Consider the following 11,042-nt stretch of genomic DNA (forward strand, 5'->3'; position numbering starts at 1 on the left):
AAGCAGTATCTTTAAAGCTTGCCCATCTGGTGCAAATTCTAACAGTCACAAGTTATTTAAAGCCTCTTTTCAGGCTCAGGATCAACCTGGCACAAAATGTAATGCAGTACAGGTTTTAAAAAAACCTACCCTCTAGCACTGCCAGCAAGGGACAATTCTAGCTTCTAGTCCATCCCAGAACAAATGGCACCTAAACTGACTCAGAACCATCTAGTTACCGATGTATTCCTCTAAGTTTCTTCTTAATTTTGTTACTGACTCGGAATGGGACATGAACTAAGTAAGCATTCTTCTCTAGGACTGATGCCCTTCCAGCCAAAGCTAAATAGGTGCTCAGGGCACACACTTCCAAAGACAGGTGTTCAAAGTTGCAAGACTGGCCAAATGGAGGCTGCTTTTGCTGCTCGGTCCCTGAAAGCTACTTGGATGAAAGCTTTTTCTCTTAAAATTTGCAACTTTTTTCTTTTATGCAGAAATCTGAATGTCTCGAATGTTGATAGCAAATTCCAGAACCATATCTGCAATCTGTTTGGTGCATGCTACTAGTACAATCACACTTGGAACAGTATGGGTTGCTCTGTAAACGTACACAAAATATGTATGATGGCACCAGGCAAGCCTTCTAGGAGAGAGCATTTCACAAGCAGGAGCCACCACTGAAAAGGTCTGTTCTTGTGTTGCCACCTTCCAGATGTCCCATGGAGGAGACAGAAAAAGGAGGGCCTCAGATGATCACAGTGTCCAGGTTGGCCCATATGAGAGGCGGTCCATGATGTATTGGGATCCTGAGACACGCAGGACTTAATAGATCAAACTTTTCTCTGGGCCAGAATTGTGCTGAAACCACCTTGCTCCAGTTAGCAACCTGACCACTGAATTCTGTCCCAGCTGCAGTTTCCAAACAATCTTCACAGGCAGCTCAATATAAAAGGCATTCAATAAGACTACTACTACTATTACTTTATTTTAAAGTCTATTTATACTTGTTTACAAGGTCTGTAAAAATAACAGACCTGTTCTTAGGCTGGTCTACCCACTACTAGCAGGGAAGAAAGACTGCATGCTGCGTATGTCAGTGAATCAGCTGAGTATCTTACTCTAAACAGGTGTTTTTCAAATATTCACTGACCGACACGGTTTATACACCTGACTGAGGTACCACGCCAGAATCCTTTTCTTCACTCTCTGAAAACAGAACTATGTGCCATATAAAAACACTTAGAAAAATTTACAATAAACCTGGCAGCATTCAGATAAATAAATTTGACTCAGGCACCTCCATAATTCTTTCAACACTATGAACTGCAGCGTTGCTGTGTTGAATCTTGAAACTTAAAAGCTCCAAGACCTCAGTGAAAATTTGTTCTGCCATTTGGATAAGTGAAAGAAATGTTACTACATATTTAGTTACTATCATATGCAGGTGAAAGTTTACTATTACTCCAGTGACTCACTAATTTCTATTACAGTGCTTCAAAGTAAACAAGTTTATCTAGCCTCAACATCACCATGTTTAAACTTGCAATATTAGTAGTCTAGGAGTAGGTTTCATTCCCCCCACTTACATGTAACTTAACAAAGAATTATTTTCCTGTTGGAGGAGTTATAAATATTTACTGAATGCTTCTGAAGAGCCAAAATAAGGGTCCTTTCCAGACAATTAGCTTGCACTGGAAATATTAGTTTTCCTTCTCCCAAGCTAGAGCTTTAGTTGAAGCAATATTTAGTTTTAAACAGCAAACTGCAGGTGTTTTTGTTCCTCATACACACACTGCTTCCACTACATTATGCGGGTGCAAAATAGAATGATTAAACACTCCTTTTCCCTATCCTCCTGAGAATTCAAGGCTGCATTTTCTCCCCTCTCCTTTTATTAGAAGCTGTGTGCAGTCTCTGCTGTACTGTTCTAGCTCTCTCCCAAGTGAAAAACTGGTGAACACTAACAAAACTATGCCCTTACTTGCATTCTTTTTATTTTAATTTACTTTAATATTACACTCAACAAGCTCTGCTGTGTATACTGTTTAAAGAGCAAAACCTAAGACACCAAGGAAATTCCCCTCACAGAAACACTGCCCAATTCTAACTACCACCAGCCCATCATATGGAAACATGTTAGCCCAAACAGGTCCAACATTTTAATATTAAAATTACAAAAGTACCTTAATTTATTTTTTTTAATGACCAGAAATAAAACCTGTTTTTTAAATGAAACTATTGCAACAAGAGAGGGTGCTCACATGCAGGTATCCATTCAGACAATTTGCTCAGAGGGTCTGAATAGGCTAGCTGCAACTTAAGTTGGGTACATAATTTTCAACTCCAATTACTTAAGGACAACTTCTCCTCTAACGAACTATCGAAGTGTCTAGTGTTATCAGCTAAATTGTTTTCCTCCTACAGAGGAAGTGCAGTATAACAGGGTGAAGAACTTTAGCAGGCCACATAAGTTAGCCAGCCTACCTGCAGGTAATAAATTACAGGAGAAGATGGTCACTTCCACATCATCCACATGGTTACTTCTGATGTTGTGCCATTCACACATACAGGTATTAACATTTAAGAACCAAAGTTCTATCAAGCAAACCTGTTTGAGCATAGTAGTTTCTACTACGTCAGAGTTTGAGTTGGATGCATCTTAAGTTCTGTCAATACATACAGCCTGGGGAAACACAGCCAGATGGGCAGGGTATGTATGTATGTATGTATGTATGTATGTATGTATGTATGTATAAATATCATCATCATCATACCCAGATTAATATATTCTTAAAAGAAACTCAACTAAGTGAAAGAAGAAAGCCGCTAAGCCTGGTTTGGGGCAGGGGAGGGGGTTAAAAAAAATCAAGCTTGCTTGATGGAAGGTATACTATGCAGTGTGCACGTTTCTAGATTTGTTTTTCATAAAGCAGCATACATTCATTGGGGGTTTTCTTCAGAAAATTTCATGTTAAAAGTAGATCCTGCAATGGGAAGCAATGATTAACTGTAGGTTCCTGATTTGCTTTCCTGTTCTCACCAAGTGGAAACAGAAATGCTTATGTGTAGGTGCATGGTGCTTATTAAGTTAGGATCCGATTGTGCAAACTAGGCCCGTGTCTTCTTGGGGAAGAGAAACCAAGTCCAATAACTTAATACAGTTCAGCGGATGTTGAAAAAAATCTTGGCCAGGGAAGTTCTTAAGCAGTTGACAGCTACTTAAGTTCTTGGTCTGCCTAGTTACTGCAGAAACTTTCTGTGATATATTGAATTTATGACAGGCTAGAGAGCCAGTTCTGCTATAGTAAGAGGCCCTTCATGGAAAGATGGCTGCATGAGTGTAAGCAGTTTGATTCTAAATGAAGCCAATAGACCAGTTAATGCTTTATCTATCAAGATTTCTATTCCAACTGGAGAAATAACCAATGATGCCTCACTAACAGACCATAAACTCCCCTCTACTTTGCAATGCAGACCAGAGAACTTATGGATGTTCAGCACTGCTGTATTATTTTGAAACATTGTTCAGATAACTTTCTGGAGTCTATATGCTAACATTTTATTTCACTATTTAAGAACTAACTCATGGCATTTGGCATGTTACAGTTCTACCAACATCTTGCTAATTAAACACACATCACTGATCAATTCTTGGCTGAGTCAGGCCGGGCATGCTACACTCATTCCCTCACCACCCCCACAAAAAAATCCTATGATTGCCTTCAGCAAGCTTATACATTTCCAACTCTCATAATTCCTATCTTAAATCCCCACCTGATTTAAGACCATCTCAAATTATGTATGCCTGCAGAACTGAATGTGCATGCAGTAAGTATGTTTCTGACAATACAAAAATATTGTCATGCTGCAAAGAACTAGAATATGATGCAACCAACAACACATGGACATGCAGTGAAATACCTCTACATGTTTCAAGGCTGAAGTTCCGATGGATGTGTTAGTATCTTCCTATAAAACCAACAGGAAATCTGGAATAGCAAGTTCTTTAAATTTGCCAACACTTCTACTATGAAGTTTCTCCTCTTCCTCTTTTAGGTCTTCCACTCAGAATCTGCTGTTCCAGTAAGCTCTTACACTACAGTTCCACCTACAGCCTTTAATTACTGACCATCCCAGTTTAACATGCAACTACTTGCTAAAGACACCAAGAGCATTTTAGTGGAACATTATATCCCGCAACTTGTGTCATAAATATTCATTACTTTGTCATAAAAGTACTTCTAATGTCACCATTCTGCTTTTATCTCCAATCTATTGTTGACAACTGGTTAAGCTACCTATGCATCAACTTTATGGTAAGATGTTTAGGAATGGAATTACCAACTATAATGAGGCATTCAAACTCAGGACAGCTGTACTTTTCTGTTACAAACCCTAACAGACAAGTTTAAAGTTAAAACTCAACTTAACAATAGAAAGCTAGGATTGGCCTAGATTAAACACCTGTTGGAAACAAATATCCAAGAATTATTACACAAAATTACTGACATCCTAGTATCTTGCATTTAATTTTGTCAAGCCACATCTTGCAAGTACCGTATTTTTCGCTCTATAAGACGCACCAGACCACAAGACGCACCTAGTTTTTGGAGGAGAAAAACAAGAAAAAAAATATTCTGAATCTCAGAAGCCAGAACAGCAAGAGGGATCGCTGCGCAGTGAAAGCAGCAATCCCTCTTGCTGTTCTGGCTTCTGGGATAGCTGCGCAGCCTGCATTCACTCCATAAGACACACAAACATTTCCCCTTACTTTTTAGGAGGGAAAAAGTGAGTCTTATAGAGCAAAAAATACAGTATTTTAGATCAGTTGTTTGAAGTACAATTGTTTATTAGCTATGCATGCTTTTAAAAATATTTATATTACTTGCATATTAAACTACTGACCTATGGAGTACTAGTATTGTACTTTACTTTCTCAATTAAGTTATGAATTAGTTCATAAGACTTACCCTGCCTAAGAACCAATATGCAATATTATCCCCCCAACACCAAGCATTTTTAAGAATCTGATTTGAACATTGTGTTTGCAAAGCTCTACTGACAACTATTATTAACTAAATGTCTAGCCCAGCTTTTCCCAATACTGTATATATGTCTATATTCATTAAGGTTCAATACATAGGCCTGGAAGCATGACTTTATAGAAAGCATACTCACATGGCAGTATACACATCTGATCACCATACTAGCTATCCTTCTATCCACTATAAACTTGTTCATGCTAACCACAATCTGCTTCAAAAGCTGAAATGCCACACTAATGCTTAAAATCCATCACCTAACTTTTTAATCCTCCCAGAAAAGAGCAGCAAGTGTAACCCAGATGTACCATATGGCACCCTTTTGGTACATGCAGTATTGGCTGTTGGAAAGAGCAGGGCAGAGCTGCAAATTTAGATTCAAATACCAGCTGTGCCATAACTGCTTGCTCTCACCTGAATCACTACAAACAATAACGATTATTCTTTAGGTAAAGATTGCAGCATTTAGGGTTTTACCAAAATAAATTAAGTTCCCCATTTTTCCAATGCAGGAATCACTTTACGTATGAAACAGCTCACTTATGTTATGCATAAACCCACATAGGTTTGTTATGCAGAAGTCAAATTATCCATATGGAATTGCAGTGATTTCTTCATATATGTTATTTCTACAGAAGCAAAGCAGCCTTTTTCCTTTTGAAGTTATACAAAATCGGATCAAAAGTTGTCAACATTAGACCACAGAAGCTTGTATGAGGGCTAGAAGTTTCAGAAACAGCAACATCTATAGTCTTTAGGCACAGTGACTAGGCACTTAATATTTGCTCAATTTATAACAAGCTCATACAGTTTTTTTAAATGGGGACAATTCAGCATGGTAGCCAAGAAAATCCCAACTCAACTTTCATTCCCAAACAAATTAGATCTCATGGACCATTAATGCAGAGATACAAGAATTCGAAGTTATATACAGGTAATGACAGTCAACACAGTTGTTACAGAGTACCACATGACACTCCACTCTGAATGCACTTCTTAAAATATTAGCCTCAATACCCAGATGCTGAACAGTTTTAGCCACTAAAAAGCATTCACACTACTGCCACAGAATAACTATTCTTTAAATTTTTGAAATGTTCAGTCTCGTGTCTTAGACCAGTAACTCTAGATTTAGCTGCCAAGGGTACACTTATGTATTTTGAAGGTGCCCCCTCATATAGATTTTCACATCTATAACATTAACACAAGTTATGGCTTGGCCTGAATTGGATCAGATGGCAGAGATGCTCCACAACATGCTAGATTTTAAATTTAAACTTCAACAGAAACATTAAACTGGAATATATGCCCTACAGTCATAAGCGTCTTAAATCCTCAATACCTGGATACAAGTTACAAATTTGTTACAAGCATGCCCCCTCTGGTTTAGAAATTGCATTAGATGCCAAACACTTGTGAAAGCTTTGTATTTACAATCTAATTTTATACAAATTTACTCCAAGCCACACAAAGTTCAAATGCCTGCAGTTTTAGAATTTTCTAAACTATGTCTTGTCATAATATACGAAGTTCAGGGATGAGGAACCTGTGACCCTTCAGGTGTTGCCAACTCTCAGAATGACTAATAATCAGGGATTATGGGAGCTGTAGGAGGGGGCACAAGTTCCCCATTTCTGTTGCAGTTCTTTATTAGGATTTGTATTCTATTCAAAACAGAAATTATAGTTTGTTGAAAGACTTAAGTAATAACGCCACTTAGTTTAAGACCAAGGGATGTAGTCGGTTAGCATATGTAATCTTTGTGAAACCAAGAGGAGATAAGTTATGAATGTGCATTTTAACCTTCCTTCTCAAGTCCCAGCTTGTTTTCTGGTATGTCATGTTTTGAGGGTACTCAGCCAATTGTACTAGGTCTCTAGGTTTACTTGTGTGAAATATTTAAAAGCATGGATAATGTTTATGGAGGAGCCTAACCCAAAAGAGTTAAATGCCAAACACCATTAAAGCTTCACAGTAGTTTAGTATGCCCTGAACCAACTGGAACTTTAAGACAGTCATGTATTTTGGGCTTACCTCTGCTATTAAGCTCCCACTGGGTTTTGGTTTTTTAAACAAGCTCTTTTCTACATACTTCTCATACCACACACTTCACTGTACACATTTGGAAGGCAAAAAGAGGAAAACGCAGGATGGTAAAGCAATGCCTGCTCAAATACCTAGAATCAACAGAACACCAGCAGGTACAATAGTTTTGGAAGTTCTAGATATTGTTGAGCCTGTTTCTTCTCAAACCTCCAAGAGAAGGGGTATCAACTTTCTCTTCTAATGCTATCTAGAAAAATGGCAGCGGCAGTTAGCAGTGTCAGGATTTGGTTAAGCCAGCCCTCGGTGTAAGAACAGGAACCGCAGGGGAAATTAGCATCTTTACGAGGGGAGACCCGAAAAGAACATTTAGGAAAGCCTACAGCCTTCATCGTCCCCCCGCACCAGATTCAGCAGCGCACACTTTCCCTTCCTTATCAAGGTCGCCTCCACCCTTCTCAAAGATCCTTGTGCCACCCAAGAGGTTTTGCAAAGGGCTCCTATGCAATCCGCCCAAATCTCCGGCACGCCTTGCTTTTTCACTCGGATCCAAAGCGGCGGGAATCTGAGCCGCCCCACACTTTTCACAGAGCTGGACAAATCAAAAGAGCCTCTTTGCCCTGCAAGGCCAAAAAAAACAAAAACCCACCCCACAATGCAACAGATATCTGGTGCTGCTGACTGCAGCGAGGCGGAGGAGTTAATTACACACAATCCAAACAAACCCGAGACTTCGCCCCCCCTCCCTCTACCTTCCCAAACACCCGCTTCCTCCACCATCCCCCTAACCCGAGCCTCGGGGGTGAAAACCCGCCAGCAAGTCGCTCCACGACCTCGGCGGAGAAAACAAGCCCACCACGAGAAGCCGTTTGCTCCGGGCCGGATCGTCTGCAGGAATCCCCCACCTTCCCGATCCCCCGGACGCTTTTTGTCGCACGTTTCGGACCTTACGGCGCGCTGGCCCCTTTTCTCTCTCTCCTCTCGCCTCCCCCCCAACCCCCCCCCCCCACGCCTCGAGGTGTACATGCCAAGGCTCGCCCCAGAACAAAATAAATAAGGAACAAAAATCAGCGTCGCGCACGCCGCCTACTTGCCCGGCTCGCGGTCCCGACCTCACCCGAGCCGAGAGGGGAAAGAGGTCCCACCTTGTGGCCAAGGCTGCGAGTTAAAAACCCGAGAAGTTGCGCTCCGCCCTTAACACAGGAAGTGGGGGGGGGGGAGGGAGAAAAGAGAAAACATTCCCGCAACCTGATCCCAACCCCATTTTAAATATTGGGGGTGTCTATCCCCCCTTCCACCTCTCAACGCAACGTCGAAATTACAGAAACGCCTTCCGGGTCTCCTTTGCTTTCTGCCTTTTTTTACGCCCCCCCCCGAGAATAAAACCCCGTCGTCGTCTCCTCACTTTTTTCTTTTTAAAGACAGGAGTATCTATCCCCCCCCCATTCCAATCAATTTATGAGGTAAAAATACAGCCTCCCTCCCCCCCCCAACAACACACCATTATACTCTCCCCCCCCCCTCAGAAGTAGTAGTGCTGGGACCAAGGCCAAGTTTCGTGTGAGGAGGGAACAGTCGGGAGCCCCGAAACGGTACTAACACTGGCGGTGAGGCGAGAGAGCGCAAGGTCCTCCTCTCCTCGCGGCTCCTGCTCCCCCGGCCGCCGCTGCTGCTGCTGCCGCCTTCGCCCCCTTCGCTAACCGCCGCAGCGCGGGCCACGCAGGCGCCTCCGCGAGCGCTCCTTTCGCCCGTCCTCGCCTCCTCCTCCTCCGCCGGCCACCGAGCACCGAGAGCGAGCGAGCGAAAGGGCGAGAGAGAGAGCGAGCGTGAGGGAGGCTTAAAATGGCGCCGCTCGCCAGGAGCTTCTTATAAGCGAGGGCGGCGGACGCGCTCGCATGGTATCCTGCCGCCGACGCCGCCTCGCCGCGCGCAGCATTCCACACGCAGGCGAAACCCACCCAGCAGCAGCAGCAGCAGCAGCGCGCGCGCGCAAGGGGCAGGGAAAGGGAGGGAGGGAGGAGAAATAGTGCCCGGCCGGCTTCCCCTCAGCCAGCGAGCGCACTCACACATACATACACACACAGAGCGCGGCGGCGGAGGGAGACGGGCGAAGTCGCTGGCGAAGAGAAGGGGCTGCTAGGCAAAACGGACTAGCAGACACTCGGGAAGGATGAGGGATTGTGGGAGCGCGGGGGGGAGGGGCTGGGGAGGGACGAGGCAGGACGGGTGCAGGGATCCGGCGAGGTGTGATGAGGCCCTCGAGGAGGGGGGGTGCAGAAGGAGAGGAACCCTCTCCCTCTCCCCCCCCCCCGATCTTGGAGAGGCTGGGAACGAGGCGCGTTCCCGCAGCCTGGGAGAGAAGTTGCTGCTTTTTCGGGGGGGGGGGCAAGCTGCCTGCAGGCTGTTTTCCCCCCGACACAAACCCCTTGCAAACGTTGCATGCATGCTTCCCCCCCTTCTATCCATTGCAAATACTTTTGAGTGGGGGGGAAACGTTATCCCTCCCCCCATATTTGCATCCAGCGAAAGTGACTTGAAATGGTTATCCAGACCGGCCCATTCCGTGGGAATCGAGGCTCCCCTTCTTCTGCTCCGGGCTTCCAGTGTCGCGTCAACTTACTGCTCGCTTTTTCCCCTCCCGAAGGAAGCCGGGTCTGCAGAGCCGGGATCCTGGAGCTCGGCGTCGGGCTGGGAATTGTCCTCCTCCGGCTACTGCTCTGGCTTCCCCTCCCCTCAGCAGCAGCAGCAGCAGCAGCCACTCCTTAAAACTTAAAGTTACTACGACGGAGGGCCGGGGAGGAGATTGTGGGGACGGGCGGAGGCAGGGGGAAGAGCCTGCTCTGCAGTTCTTCTCCAAACAAACGCGCCGCGGAGATGTGGGCCAAAGCAAACACCCCACTTTCTCTCCCCCCCCCCGTGGTTTCTGGTGAGTGAAAACAAGCCCGAAGAGCTTCGAAGACGGTACCTGAAAGTGCCTCGACGGTGCAAAAGCAACCCTATAGGGTGGTGTGTGTGTGTGTGTCCCCACACAAGTCGCCTAGGCTTGCCAAAGTATATTTTCCCTACGCCAGATTTCCCCTACCAACACAGATGCTTGCAAGTTTTAGGTCCGGTGGCTGCGATCCTTTGCACGCTTTCCTGGGAGCAAATCTTGCTTTCCAAGGTAACGTGCAGAGGGTGGCACTCCCCGCCCCATCGATGACTGCGGGGTGTTTTGTGGTGCACCCACAACCACTTGCAAAGGGGCCTTCTTATCTGGCGGGGGCCGTGATTTTGTCTTAGCGAGTTGTCCCATCTTAAGTTTCCTTTCTAGGCTGCGCCGAATATTAATATGGGCGAGTTCTTAATAGCCTTAACTGATCAGACACACGCCTATTAACCGAAGCACTCGGCTGCTTTGTGCCTCCTCCAAACTCCTTTCCCAACTCGGATCTGCGTCGATGTTGCAAACATCGGGACGCCCTCACGCTCACGAATGTTGCGCATCAACTCACAAAACGTCTCAACTTGGCCGGGCGAGAGACTCGACTTGCTCCGGCGCAATCCTGAATAAGACCCGACGTGAATAGCTGACGACGGAGCCGAAGTGACTCCGAAATGTGGAGGAGGACAGATTAGGTGATTAGGTCTGCCTGGAAACTTTGGCAGGTTTCAGTACGGGACGTAAACGATGCGGAACGATCCCCATGTGGACTTTGGGAGGCAGGAAGGGTCTAAGAAAGCAGCCCCTTCCTTCAGCCTGTCCTCTAACCGCAAGCTACCTTACCCTCCCGACAGCTGAGGAATCGGAGCAACCAAACTGGCTTTTCGCGAGCTTTTGTTTCTGCCTTCGCTCCGCCTCTTCTCCATCTTTGCAGAACTGGGAGGAGGAGTCTCAGGCTGGCGTCTCCTCCAAAGGCCACGTGGGGAAAGACCTCCCCGCCGACCTCATCGGGTGGTGAGACTTTGCAGGAATATTTTTTTTGGGGGGGGGGGACC

The 11,042-nt window shown here is 45.0% G+C and overlaps 1 protein-coding gene across 12 annotated transcripts in view; it reads right to left on the minus strand.

The window, feature by feature from the left end:
* The window catches only part of CTNNB1 (catenin beta 1), a 26,542-nt gene extending 15,614 nt beyond the window's left edge, over positions 1-10,928 (minus strand). Inside the window, exon 1 of one of the 12 annotated variants that reach the window (XM_083577933.1) lies at positions 10,831-10,928. The gene's annotated coding sequence lies outside the window, so the exon portion shown is untranslated. Of the gene's footprint in view, positions 1-7,198; positions 7,680-8,158; positions 8,178-8,664; positions 9,240-9,684; positions 10,040-10,558 lie in introns of those variants that run through there. The other 11 variants (XM_083577934.1, XM_083577929.1, XM_083577930.1 and 8 more) reach the window with 11 other exon arrangements.
* Between the last annotated feature and the right edge of the window lie 114 nt (positions 10,929-11,042).

This window comes from Podarcis filfolensis, assembly GCF_964270895.1.
Source record: "Podarcis filfolensis genome assembly, chromosome: 12".
Lineage (NCBI taxonomy): Eukaryota > Metazoa > Chordata > Lepidosauria > Squamata > Lacertidae > Podarcis > Podarcis filfolensis.